This window comes from Equus asinus, chromosome 20, assembly GCF_041296235.1.
Source record: "Equus asinus isolate D_3611 breed Donkey chromosome 20, EquAss-T2T_v2, whole genome shotgun sequence".
Taxonomy (NCBI): Eukaryota; Metazoa; Chordata; class Mammalia; order Perissodactyla; family Equidae; genus Equus; species Equus asinus.
In genome coordinates, this window is record NC_091809.1 from 25,403,117 (window position 1) to 25,416,848 (window position 13,732).

General features: G+C 42.8%; 1 protein-coding gene across 1 annotated transcript in view; it reads right to left on the reverse strand.

The window, feature by feature from the left end:
- Window positions 1-13,732, reverse strand: part of LOC106824407 (zinc finger protein 709-like) — an 86,622-nt gene that overhangs the window by 20,628 nt on the left and 52,262 nt on the right. The window contains exon 3 of the mRNA XM_070492146.1: window positions 5,374-5,480. The gene's annotated coding sequence lies outside the window, so the exon portion shown is untranslated. The remainder of the gene's footprint in view (window positions 1-5,373; window positions 5,481-13,732) is intronic.

Consider the following 13,732-nt stretch of genomic DNA (forward strand, 5'->3'; position numbering starts at 1 on the left):
AGGAGGGGGAAAAGGTGATTTAATGACTTTTGTGCTTCAAAAGACACCAACAAGCAAATGAAAACCGGGGTCGGCCCTGTGGCTGAGTGGTTAAGTTTGCGGGCTCCTCTTCAGCGGCCCAGGGTTTTGCTGGTTCGGATCCTGGGTGTGGACATGGCACCGCCCATCAGGCCATGCTGAGGCGGCATCCCACATAACACAACCAGAGACACTCACAAATAGAATACACAACTATGTACTCGGGAGCTTTGGGGAGAAGAAGAAGAAGAAGAAGAAGAAAGAAAATGAAAACACCCTTTGGGACTCTTGTGCACTTTTGCTGGGAATATAAAATCACGTTCGTGGGAAGAAAAACAACATGGCAGTTCCTCAAAGAATTGGGAACTGAGTTACCATCTGATCTAGCAATTCTACTTCTGGGTAAGTCCTCCACAGAATTGAAATCAGAGACACATGTTCACATAGCATTGTGACATGACAATCTGCTCACACCCAAACTCTGGACATTTAGATAAGGACCTGGGCCTAGATTTCCCACCATAAGTTCCCAGTTTATTTTCCCCAGGGCAACTTTTTAAATAAACATTTAGAGCTGAGCCAGTGAAAAATTACTAACCTCCGCTCCAACCCCCTTATAAGTAACGGGTGCTTGTTACCCGGCTCTCTATCTCCTACTGGCTCTTGACCTGGAACAGAGGACAGCCCTTCCCCTGGCTCATTGCACCCCTGCCCTCATTTCTACAATCGAAAAGTAACAAATCCTGTGACTTCACATGGGTGTATCATGCAGGGTCTTCAATCAAAAGACCCTGTGGTTTTCACTTCCCCAAAGTGGGAGCTCGGGTGCTGAGGGAGCTCCCTACTGACCCCATGTGCGTGGCCTGTGCTTCCCCATCCAGCAGGTCATAACCTGCCTACACTGAATTTAATACACCAGCTCCAGCTTCTCAACACAACATATTACACAGTGCACTCCATTAAAGTGTACAATTCAATGGTTCAGTATATTCACAGATGAAGTTAAGCTAAGTATTTGATGAGAAACTTGGGTGAGATTATGGGATCCTTGTACTTGTCGGCCCATCTTTTGTAAGTTTGTCTGAACTTGTCCAGAATTATTAACATACATGCAGCAGGTGGTGCCCCTTACAGGACATCCCCCTCCTCCCTTGGCCAATAAGTGATCTAAAGGTAAATGGTTATGGAAACCATCTACACTAAAGAATCCTGTTGTTGCATTAAGGCCTGGCTTTGATGTAATATCCCAGTGCATTCAGCCAGGGTGGCTGACAGGTTGGTGTTTGCCTTAGTAACGTGTTATGGCATGCCCCAGGTGCCCACTCCAGGTGAAGATAGTAGCAGATCTACTCCCAACATAATGGGGATGAACCCTGCATACTTTTGATGTGAAGGGGCAGGAAGAGAGATGAACTGGGGGTGCTGCTCAGTGTTTTATAAGGGTAGCCCCAGGGAAACTGTCACAAGTTCAGAAATAACAGATGTAAAACCAATGAATTACCGAAGTAGTAATTAATGAATGTGGATTGTGCAGATGTCTAAGACGGTTTGCAAACTAGGAGCACTCAAGCCAAAACATGGAAGGAGGCTCACGGGGGCATTGTTACAAAGCAGCTTATAGAGAGAGAAAGCAGCGACTGTTGATTCTTCACGGTGATTGGTTATAACATTAGAATTTTCTTGATTGGTAAAGAATTGGTCAGTGGTTATCTGATATCAACCTTTGGAAACAGTGTAAGTTTTCTTGTGATTTTCAGAGACTTGAGCAAGAAATGACCCAGGTCATACTCGTTTTGCAAAATAAGTTAAATTAAGCTTTGCTTGTGTGACTAAACTGGTTTTATCTGCTCAGGGAATTTTCAAAGTTGGTCTCTGTTTTCTATTTTAACAAGACTAAAGTAAATTGGTGCGAACAGACAGGATCCCCCAGGGGCCATCAAGGAGGCAAACACATGGGAGGATGAGGTATGGAGATGTGCACATCTGGAGAACCATGTATGTGTGATGGCCCCGGGGCACTGGACACACAGTGGACAGAAACTCTTTGATCAGGGAAGATGAAGTAAATGGAGGTTCTCCCCAGGTGGCTGGGCCTCACGGCCCAAGACCATAGGGATCGTGCCCCTTGCGAGGAGATGTAGGTCATATTCATCGATGTGGTGTTGGTCCTGGGCAGATAAGGGAGATTATAAAGGGCATGTTGGGGCTCCTGCCAGGTGGCACAGACTGTATTGCCAAGTGGCCTGCCTGACTGTGGTTGAGAACCGTAGAGAGCAGCCGGTCAAGCCACAGGGATGCAGGGGGTGCCTTCCATTGAGCAAACAATGAAGGGTCAACGAATCAGCCTGGTGGGCCACTAACTTTGGAAAAAGATTGGGCCTGGTAACATGCCTAGCAATTATGACAGCCCCAAAATAAGATCTGATTTCTGTGCATTGTATAAAAATACGAAGAATGTTGGAAGGCTTGAATGGGAGGATTGTGAAGCCTTGAGTGGTGACTGTGGGGTAGGGTCCTTTAGGGTGGTGTAGGGAGGTGACCATGCAGGTGTGGTCCTGGAGGGTGTAGGGGGGATGCTATGGTGGTAGCAGCATCTGAAGCTGGGGAGGGGTTCAGAAACTAAGTTCACTAACTCCAAGTGGGACTCATAATGTGGACCAATGTATAGGGTGTGGTGAAGGCAAGCAACTGAGTGATGTGTTTAAAGGGGCCCCTGTAAGGTTGTGAGACTCCACACATACCTTGGCCTTTCAAAGCTCAAAGGTGCAGAGGAGGGCAGCCCGGCAGGGAGAGTACCGCCTCACCTTTGAGCAGCAAGCATTGTAGTGCGCAGGAGGGCCTTGGAATAAACATATAGTTAGTTATGCAAAATGCCATTCAAGGGGGTCATAAGTAGGGAATTTAGATAAACAAGCATTCAGTTCAGCACCCAAGTCACAGGGAGTGCTTGCCATCATCTGGCATGTCTTCCTTGGTGTCATCTCCGGCATAGTGGAAAGTTGCTTAAGCAGAATTTGGCATGAATTTGTGTCCCACCATGTCATGTGCTGAGGATTGTCATCTTCAGCATTATTGCAGTTAAAGGGAGCCATTCCAGAGGAGGATGGTCCTGCCAAGTAGCCACCCAGGAGGGAAACTGAGGGGCCAAAAGACCAAACAGGGTTGTATAGATCTGAGAAGCCCTGATTAAGTTTTGCTTCCACCTTCAGGAGCACCTACTGGTATCAAGAATTCTTAGTAAATTTTAGGGGTTCTCAGTGGTGCACCTTCCAAACAATTGGATGGTGTTCTCTTTTGAGGCATAAGAGGTCTCCATCCATAAATAGTAAAGGTTGGAGGCACATGGGTAGCCTTGGTTTAAGGAAAACTTAGTTACATGCTCCAAACAGTTAAATATTTGGCCCTGTATCACCAGAGATGGTATATATTGGTGGACAGGCTTAAGCCTATCAGCTATTAGTGTTAAAATTTGAGTACGAATTGACCAGTGCCCAGAGGTCAGGATATTGGTGACCATTTTGGCAGCATTGGTGGCCTTTAAGCATTTGGGCCATTGGTCTCATTTTAGAAGGTTTGAATCAACCAACTAGTATCCATACCTGGCGGCATTTGCATTCTTGTATTGAATACATATAAAGACCTGTTATAACATAATAATAAAAAGTCAATTCAATTGAAAAGTGGTGAAGGACATGCATACATATTTTTCAAAGAGAGATAGGCAAATGGCCAAAAGCATATGAAAAAAATGCTGGACATCACTAGTCATCAAGGAAATGTAAATCAAGACCTCAGTGAGATACTGCTTCACAAAGACTAGGGTGGACAGAATCAAAACATGAGATAATATCAAATCTTGCCAAGGATGCATGGAGAAATTTCAACCCTCATACATGGGTGATACGAATATAAAATGGTGCAGCCACCCTGGAGAACAGTCTGGGAGCTCCTCAAAAATTAAACCTAGAATTACCATATGATCCATCAATTCCTTTCATAGGAATATGCCCAAGAAAAGTGAATAACATGTTGGAAGAAAACTCATACATGGGTTTTATAGCAACATTATCTCTAGTAGCCAAAAGGTGGAAGCAATCCAAATGTTCATGAACAGATGAATAAAATAAACACATTTTAACCATCCAATAGAATATTTGGCCACAGTAATGAATAAAGTATTGACACAAGGTCCAACATGGATGTACCTTGAAAACATTATGCTAAGTTACTGAAATCCATCCCAAAGGCCATATATTTAATTATTCCATTCACAGGAGAGACCTGAATAGGGAGATTTATAAAGACAGAATGTACATTAGTGGTTGTCTAGGGCTGGGATTGGAGAAGGAAGATGAGAAGGTTGGGAGTGATAGCTAAAGGGCAGAGCAGTTGCTTTTCGGGGTGATGAAAATGTTAAAAAATCAGCTATGATGGGGCCAGCCCCATGGCCAAGTGCTTGAGTGTGTGCACTCCTCTTTGGCAGCACAGGGTTTTGCCAGTTCAGAGCCTGGGCACGGACATGGCACTGCTCATCACGCCATGCTGAGGCAGTGACCCACATGCCACAACTAGAAGGACCCACAACTAAAAGTACACAACTATGTACCGGGGGGGGCTTTGGGGAGAAAAAGGAAAAATAAAATCTTAAAGAAAAAAAATCAACTGTGGTGATCATTTCACATTTCTACAAATATACTGAAAACTATGAAAACGTGCACTTTAATGAGATGCACTGTACAGTATGTAAATTACATCTCAACAAAGCTGTTCAAATAAATAAAGAAATGTCTTAAAAATTTTGCAATGTGAAAGAATTTTGCAATATGAACTTAGGCATATGAGTATCCAGGTTAATCAACACATCCATTACCTCACAATGCTATCATGAGTGTGCGTCTCTGTGTCTGTGTGTGGTGAGAAAGCTTAAGATCTACTCTCTTTGGGGCCAGACCTGTGGTCATGTGGTTAAGTTCACATGCTCCGCTTTGGCAGCCCAGGGTTTCGCCAGTTCGAATCCTGGGCACGGACATGGCACCGCTCATTACACCATGCTGAGGCAGCGTCCCACATGCCACAACTAGAAGGACCCACAACTAAAAATACATGACTATGTACCAGGGGGCTCTGAGGAGAAAAAGGAAAAATTAAAAAAAAAAAAAAGAAAGATCTACTCTCTTAACAAACTGTAATTACACAATACAGTGTATGTATAACAAATCATCATGTTGTAATTTTGAAATCAATTTTCTCAGTCAATTCAATAAAGCTGGAGGGAAAATAGTTGCCAAATGCATCCCGAGCTTATACAATGATTTATTGTTTTTCTTACATCAGTGAAAATAGGAATTCAGTTACCTTAGGGATCTTATCACATCCTTGTAGAGTTTCTTCGGGGATGGATCCAGAAAAGCCTACTCCTCCATGGTGAAGGTCACAGTCCCACCCTCACAGGCCACTCAGTCCTAAAACATGACACAGATGTATACAGGAGAATAACTAAGACGGACAGTGCTGGGGATTTGGATTCAATCCATAAGAAGTTCACATATGACTCTGTCGTCTCCCAACGTTTATTCCATGACTTGGTCATCAGAAGTATTACTCTCTGGCCACATTCACTTCCTCATGAATTGAACAGCATCGTGAAAACATAGAATGTACTGGTACATTTTCATCGTGATCACTTCAAGTCTTCATTGCTCTCTAATGTCAGGGTACAGAACATCTCAGAGAAATGCTATACAAATGAAAGAAATGTTTCTATTTTAAGCACATCAATTCCTTGTGAGAAAACTCATCTTCTTCTTAATACCACCATGTGATGCAGCACCCTATGAAGCACAGCCTCATATCTGCATGAAGTTTTAAAGAAACTTCCAGCGAAGAAGTGGAAGCTCTTTATTCTGTTCCCATCATCAAACATGATAGATCCAGCTGGCTGAATGAAAATGTTCTTGTGGAGGAGAATGGATTATAATTTGTTTGTATAATATTTATCACAGACTCAGTTTTACCTTCTTTTCTCTGTCTCACTTCATAGAGCAAGGAAATTATTCAGGTAGAGCTCAGGCATGAGGAAGAAGTCAGGACAACTCAGACCTCCACCAAATCCCTGTACTCATGAGCCTCAGGGTTACTTCCCACCAATGCTTAGGACACAGGTGCATGCAAACTGGGATGCTAAGATCACAGAAGAGCCCTTTCTGGCAGAATCCTAAAACTGTAACCTGGGCCACGATGACCTTGAGGAACAAGTTAACACTTGGAATATGCAAGGGGCTTCATTAAAATCCACAATGATTTCATGGTGAATTTGGACATGATTACAAAATACATAGAGAGTTCAATAGTGCTTTTCTCCAAAAAAAAGCATAAAATCTCCTTTCTCTAATTTTGCAGCAAGTGACTCCCTATCAATCACTCTAGAGGCTGTCCTCTCAATTTCTCTTTTCCAGGTTCCCCTGTGGGTCACAGCAGCATGACAGCCCATCCCAAGCATAGGAATCCCACAGGGGCATAAATCTCCTAAATGCTGGTTCATCAAAGAGATCAGTAACCCATTGATGCCCACATGCAGGGGAGTGAGAAAAGGTTCTCATCAGCAATTCTGATCCTAGATTGACATAGGCAGCAGAGCAACAGCAAAATAGAAACAGCCCTCCTGCCTGGGCAGTAAAATAAGCTGCTGGGGTCAATACTAATTACGATTTCTACATCAGATCTCTAGCACTTGCTCAGAACAAGTCCTACTAACTAATGTGCAGAGGAAAGTGAACATTAACAGACTAGAGATCCCTTATCCTTAGAAATGCTTGCTCACAAAGTTTGTCCTTCAGTGGTATCTGGGAAATGGGATTTTGGAAGTGTAGGGTAGGAAGACATTTCCTCTACCTGCTCTGGGTCCTTCTGGCCAAACAACGAATTAGATAGAATAACAGGAGAAAATTAAACAAAGCTTTATAACATGTATACATGGGAGAGGCTCAGGCAAACTGAGCAACTCACCAAAATGGCTGAAGCCACCTCCTTAAATATCACCTTGAGCTAAAGACAAAAGAAGAGGTCGGGGGTGGGGTGAGTCAGTTACAGGAGGTTAAACAAGAGTAAGATTATTATGCAGATTTAAGTCCTTGCCTTCCACATTGATTAAGAGTTTCTAGAGATAAGGTCATCCCCCCTTCTTCTGGTACAGAGAGGGAGACACCTTTACAGGCGAGAGATTTCCTTTACAAATGTACATGTCTCTTAACAAAGGGTAAGTAAATTCTACTTTTCAGAGTTTCTTTCCTGTCTGCAGTTTTTAAAAGTAACCAGCCCAAAATAATCCTTATGCCAAAGAGGCATATCTTGGGGTGGCCAATTCCAGTCCCCCACAGAAGTGACCCAGCCAACTTTACAGATAAGAGGGCCTCAGTGTGCCTAAAGTGTTTATGCACACAATATGGTATATAGTAAACTCTTGTTTTCTTTTTGAGAGTCTGTAAGTTTGTTACACGTTCGACAGATGATGCCTTTGTGCTCAGACCCCAAAACACACTCTGGCACTGAGTCTCTACTGAGTAAGCTTCCCTGGAAGACAATAATCCACATGCACACTTACAACTTGTTGCTTCAAGAACTGAGCCCAGCCTATGTGACTGCACTGAGAGACACCATTTGGAAGCTTGCTTCTGGTTTCCTTCAGATCAAATTTAATTCATTACCATACAAGACTAATAAAGGATATTTAATGATCCTCACAGAAAAATTTTTAAAAACTTATTGGGAAATATCAAAGTAGAGTGTAAAAAGTGGAAGGATGGCAAGTATTCTTAGATGGAATTCGGTGTCACCCAGATGTCACCTCTCCCAAATGATATCTTTATAACACTTCTTAAATCCCCAAACAGCCTCTTTAAGAGTCAGCAAAAACTACTCCTCCAAGTCTATTAGCGGAACAAACGTCCAAAAATGAACAGAAATGTTTTGAAGAACAAAGTGGCCGTCTAACACAGATCAAGAATTTTTAAGCCATAGTATTCCACACGATACAGTATTAGCAGAGAGACAAACAGAACAAGGGAAAGGAAAAGTGTCTTCCGTGGGTTGGGATTTAACATGGAAAGTTGGTCAAGGACAGAGCGGGCATTGTGGAGCAGTGGCAAATACCATGAGCACCTTAATACCCAGGTGCAGGGACACACTGTTATCTAAGTGGAAAAATGCATTGTATTCCCCTCTATTCCATGGACAATAGCCAATTTATTGTAGATTTAAATGTGAAAGGTAAGACTGGGCCACTTTTAGAAGTCACAGGTAAATGTTTTATTGACACAACAATAGGGAGAAAATTCTCCTACAAGAAAAAGAACAAGCCATAAAGCCAGAGACAGACAAATTCAAATATATTAAAATTAAGGTACTTAGGGCTGGCCCCGTGGCCTAGTAGTTAAGTTCGCCCGCTCCGCTGCAGGCGGCCCAGTGTTTCGTTGGTTCGAATCCTGGGCGCGGACATGGCACTGCTCATTGAGCCACACTGAGGCAGTGTCCCACATGTCACAACTAGAAGGACCCACAATGAAGAATATACAACTATGTACCTAGTGACTCTGGGGAGAAAAAGGAAAAAATAAAATCTTTAAAAAAAATAAAAAATAAAGTAAAAAATAAAATTAAGGTACTTAAAAGATAAACATCAAAGGGAAGAAAAATATCACCAATGCATACAACATGAAAGGGTTAGTTTCCAGAGTAAAAGTGAACAGACACAACTTAAAAATGAGAAAAAAGCAAAGTGTACTTAACAGAAGATGGAAGATCATATAGTTGGTCCCACATCTCTACCAGTTTTGGTTCACGGTTGGTTGATTCTGTGGATGCAAAACCTGTGGATGTGAAGGGCCAACTATATATACAAGGAAATGTCTAGCCCCTTGGCAATGAGGTAAATAGAAAATAAAACATCCAGTAGATCCCATTTCACAGTGATTAGAACAAAAATTTTTCAATTAAATAATCCCATAAACCCAAGTGTTGAAGACTATTGTGAACAAATCAATAAGTTATGCACAAATGGAGGAAGGGTCAAGTCATGTACTCCATTGCTATTTCCTGTAAATTCGAACTTGATCACCATCTACAGCCCAGCAAGTTTTCAACAATGTCCACAGAATGCACTTGGAGGCTCATACAAGGGTGGCATGTACTAATATCAAATGATCTGGAGGATTTGTCAACAGAACAATAAAGCAATGAGTACTGCAAAATATGCAGCATGTTACCTATTCTATAACCTTTATGGTCACCTGCACAAGCAGGTGGACCCCAACCCATGATTTGGTTCAGATGTCTACGCTGACGATAACACACACATGCCTAGAGGGTATGAAAGGGTTTACCACTCCCGTCATGGAACTGTCAGGGGAGGGCAGGGCAGGCCTCTCAGGCGGGTGGGAAATGCCCAGAGAGAGCAAGGAGAGGAGCCTGGCCTGGGTTTTTTATTGAAGGAGGCGGGCTAGGGGGAGAGTTTGGGTAAAGGGGCAGGGCCTTCTGTGGACTGAATCATTTGCCAGAACTAAAGGAAGGAGAACCCAGGCTTTCTTATCACCACGTTCAGATGTGGGGCACAAGGGAATGAAGGAGAGATGAAACTTTAAAGCTGTCAGTGGTCAAAAAAAAGGAATTAGAGACTTCTGATCTCTGGTCTGGCACGTCAAGAGCTTAGAAACCACCTTCCAGTCTGCAGAAGAGAAAAGCCAAGAAACCTAAAATCAACTCTTCCATCAGACAAATGAGTACATGGGGTAAACTAGCGTCCCCCAAATTAGAAAGAGAGACCAAAAAGTAGGTATTTTAAAATATGCCCAGAATATTCTATTCTTGGGGCTGGCCCCGTGGCCGAGTGGTTAAGTTCGCGTGCTCTGCTGCAGGCGGCCCAGGGTTTCGTTGGTTCGAATCCTGGGCGCGGACATGGCACTGCTCATCAAACCACGCTGAGGCAGTGTCCCACATGCCACAACTAGAAGGACCCACAAGGAAGAATATACAACTATGTACCAGGGGGCTTTGGGGAGAAAAAGGAAAAAATAAAATCTTAAAAAAAAAAAAGAATATTCTATTCTTATCAAAGCACATCCTCAAAACAATCTATTTCATAAGAGCATAACTGACTGGGATTTTCCCAGAGCCTAAGTGACCTGTGGGGAAGGAAAGAGCCAACTTGAGTCTCTTCTAGCATTTTCTGCTCTCAAAGGTGGGGCACTTGTGAGAATGATAAGGTTTTTCCCCTCCAGACACCAAATACATGGTGTTGGTTCCAATGTCACTTCTCCAACTCTATGTCACCAAATAGATTTGAATTGAACTGTTGGACATCTGACACTAACTACGCAGAGTTCTTGTCAGACTCCACAGGTTAAGAGCTCAGTCCCACACACTGACTGTTCTGCAGATGCCATCCACAAATGGGGTGGCCGGGCTGGTGACATTTCCACTCAGCCATCTACAAATTCATAGACTCCCTGGACACCCCATCAGGTTTGGTAATTTCAGGACAATTCTGAGAACAAAGCACTTTACTTACTATTATTGGTTTATATAAAGGATACAACTCAGGAACAGTCAAAAGGCAGAGATGCACAGGGCAAAGTAGGGCAGTGGTATGGGTGAGGGGAGTGGAGGCGGAGGGGGCTGCAGAGATTCCACATCCTCTCTGGACACTCCACCCTCCCAGCACCTGCATGTGTTCACCAACCCAGGAACTCTCTAAATTCTGTCTGTAAGGGTTCCAATGGAGGTTTCATTACATGGGCTCAATTTATTAAATCATTGCCCATTGGTGATCAACCCAGTCTCCAGCCCCTCTCCTCTCCACAGGAGCTGGGAGCTGGGGCTGAAAGTTCCAAGCCTCTAATCAAGGCTTTGTGTTTCTGGTGTCTGACCCCCATCCTGAAGCCATCTAGGAGCTGGCCAAGAGGTGCCTCATTAAAACAAAAGACACTCTATCACCCTTATCACCCAAGTATTCCAAGGACTTCAAGACCTTTTTGCTAGGAAGTGAGGACAGAGATCAAATATCTTTCTTATTATATCACAGGAGGTCAAACCCAGGGACACAGCCTCACTAAGAGATTGAGACCCAATTGCTAGACTAGAGAATGCTTCCCCTCTGCCCACACCTCCCTCTACATCAACTGGGCTCTTGTTTAATATTAGTGGACTACACTGAAGGAACTAGATGCTTTCCAGTAACATCAGGAGGAAGGCAAGGATGTGCCCTCTCATCACTCCTAGTCAACCCTTTACTGGAATTGTTAGCTAATGCAACTAGACACAGAAATAAGAGATATACAGACTGGGAAGCAAGAGATAAAAATGTCTTTGTGGCATATAACAATGTTGTCTGTGGAGAAAATCTCGAAGAATTCCCAATGACAAAGAAAATCTCTTGAACATTAGTTCAAGAAGGATAAAAGGTTAATATACAAAAGTCAACTGTTTCCTACAGAGCCACACAAATATAGTAAACTCATCTTTGACAAAGGAGCAAAGGCAATTCAATGGGGGAAACACAGTCTTTTCAACAAATAATGCCAGAAAAACTGGACATCCACATGCTAATGAAAAAAAGAATCTAGACACAGACTTCATACTTTCCATAAAGATTAACTCTAAGTGGGTCATAGATCTTAGTGTAAAACGTAGAACTGCAACACTCCTAAAAGAGAACACAGGAGAAAAAGTACTAATATTCTGTTCCCTGTGTAGACCACATTTTGTTGATCCAGTCTTCTGTTGATGGACACTTGGGTTGCTTCCACCTTTTGGCTTCTGTGAATACCACTCCTGTGAACACAGGTGTACAACTATCTGTTTGAGTCCATGTTTTTTATTCTTTTGGTTAAATATTCAGAAATGGAACTGCTGGATCATGTGGTAGCATTCTCTGTAATTTTTGAAAAAGCACGATATTGCTTTCCACAACGGAGACATGGTTTTACATTCCCACCAGAAGTGCACAGGGGTTCCAATGGGTGTTTTCATTGTCTTGACGGTGTCCCCTGAAGCACAAAAGGGATTACTTTCAGTGAAGTTCAAATTATCTGTTTTTTTTTCTACCGGTTTTGCTTTTAGTATCATATTTAATAATTCTTTGCCAAATCCAAGGTCATATTTGCTCCTACATTTTTTCTAAAAGTGTTGTAGTTTTATCTCAGATTTAAGTCTTCAATTTGTTTCGGTAAATTATTTTATGTGGTGTAATGTAAGGGTCCAACTTCCTTCTTCTGTATGTTGCTGCCCAGTTGTCCCAGTACTATTTTTTTTTTGAGGAAGATTAGCCCTGAGCTAACATCCACCACAAATCCTCCTCTTTTTTGTTGAGGAAGATTGGCCTTGGGCTAACATCTGTGCCCATCTTCCTCTATTTTATATGAGGGATGCCTGCCACAGCATGGCTTGGTAAGCTCTGCATAAGTCCATGCCCAGGATTTGAACTGGTGAACCCCAGGCTGCTGAAGTGGAGCACATGAACTTAACCACTATGCCACTGGGCCAGTACTGTTCCAGCACTAATTTTTGAAGGGAATATTCTTTCTTCATTCTTGGCACCTTTTTTGAAAATCAATTGACCATAGATGAATGGGTTTATATCTGGAATCTCAATCAAATCCACTGGTCTGTGTGTCTGTCCTTGTGTCATTACCACATACCTTGATTACCATGCTGACTAGTCAGGTTAGAAATCAGAAAATTTTAATCCTATTAATTTGTTTTACTTTTGAAGATTGGTTTGGCTGTCCTGGTTCCCCTGCAATTCCATATAATTTATGAAACAACTTGCCAATTTCTACTGTCAACTTAACAAGCAAATTTGCCTGTTATTTTATCTCAAAATGAATTTATTCAAGAGTAGCCAAGAGCCATTCCTGATGGCCTAGTGGTTAAAGTTCAGTGTGCTCCACTTCGGTGGACCAGGTATGGTTCCTAGGGGTGGAACCACATCCCTTGTCTGTCAGTAGCCGTGCTGTGGTGGTGGCTTACATAGGAGAACTAGAAGAACTTACCACTATCATACATAACCACTGGGCTTTAGGGAAAAGAAGAAGAAGAAAGAAGAAGATTGGCAACAGATGTTAGCTCAAGGTGAATCTTTAAAAATAAATCCATACTTTAAAAAAAAAGAATTGCAATTTGGGATGGCGTGCTATGACAAACCATGGGCAAATCCACCAAACTAAGAAAAGGAGCTGCTGTTATAGAGAAAAATGGGGTGTAGGGATTGGTGTTCTAAATGAAAATCTACTGGGGATGTTACCGGCACATTGGGTTGTTATTGTCCCCCAGGATAGAAATGAAGAGAGACAACAAATGGGAGTAGAAACGTAAAAGTCTATTAGCTTGTGCACAGGAGAGGCACAAGTGAGCTGGTGCAGAAGGGAAAGGGGCAGGTAACTGGGTCGTTAGTGAGCAGGATTGTGGGGCTTTCATCAGGCAAAGGCTGGGGAGGAGGTCCTTGTCATGGCATGTAGAGGTGGGGTTGTGCTTGTGCTCGCACTGTTGTTCAACATCCCTTTTCATGTGACATACGTATCACTAGCATGCTAGCTCTCCACCCTTAGGTGTGATTTTTATTATGCTAATGGGGCTAGGGTCACCTTCAGTGCACTCCTGGGTGCTAGGGCGCATGTGTAAACCCAGGAAAGTCCAAAGGCTGCAGAATGTGGATCTTGGTGGC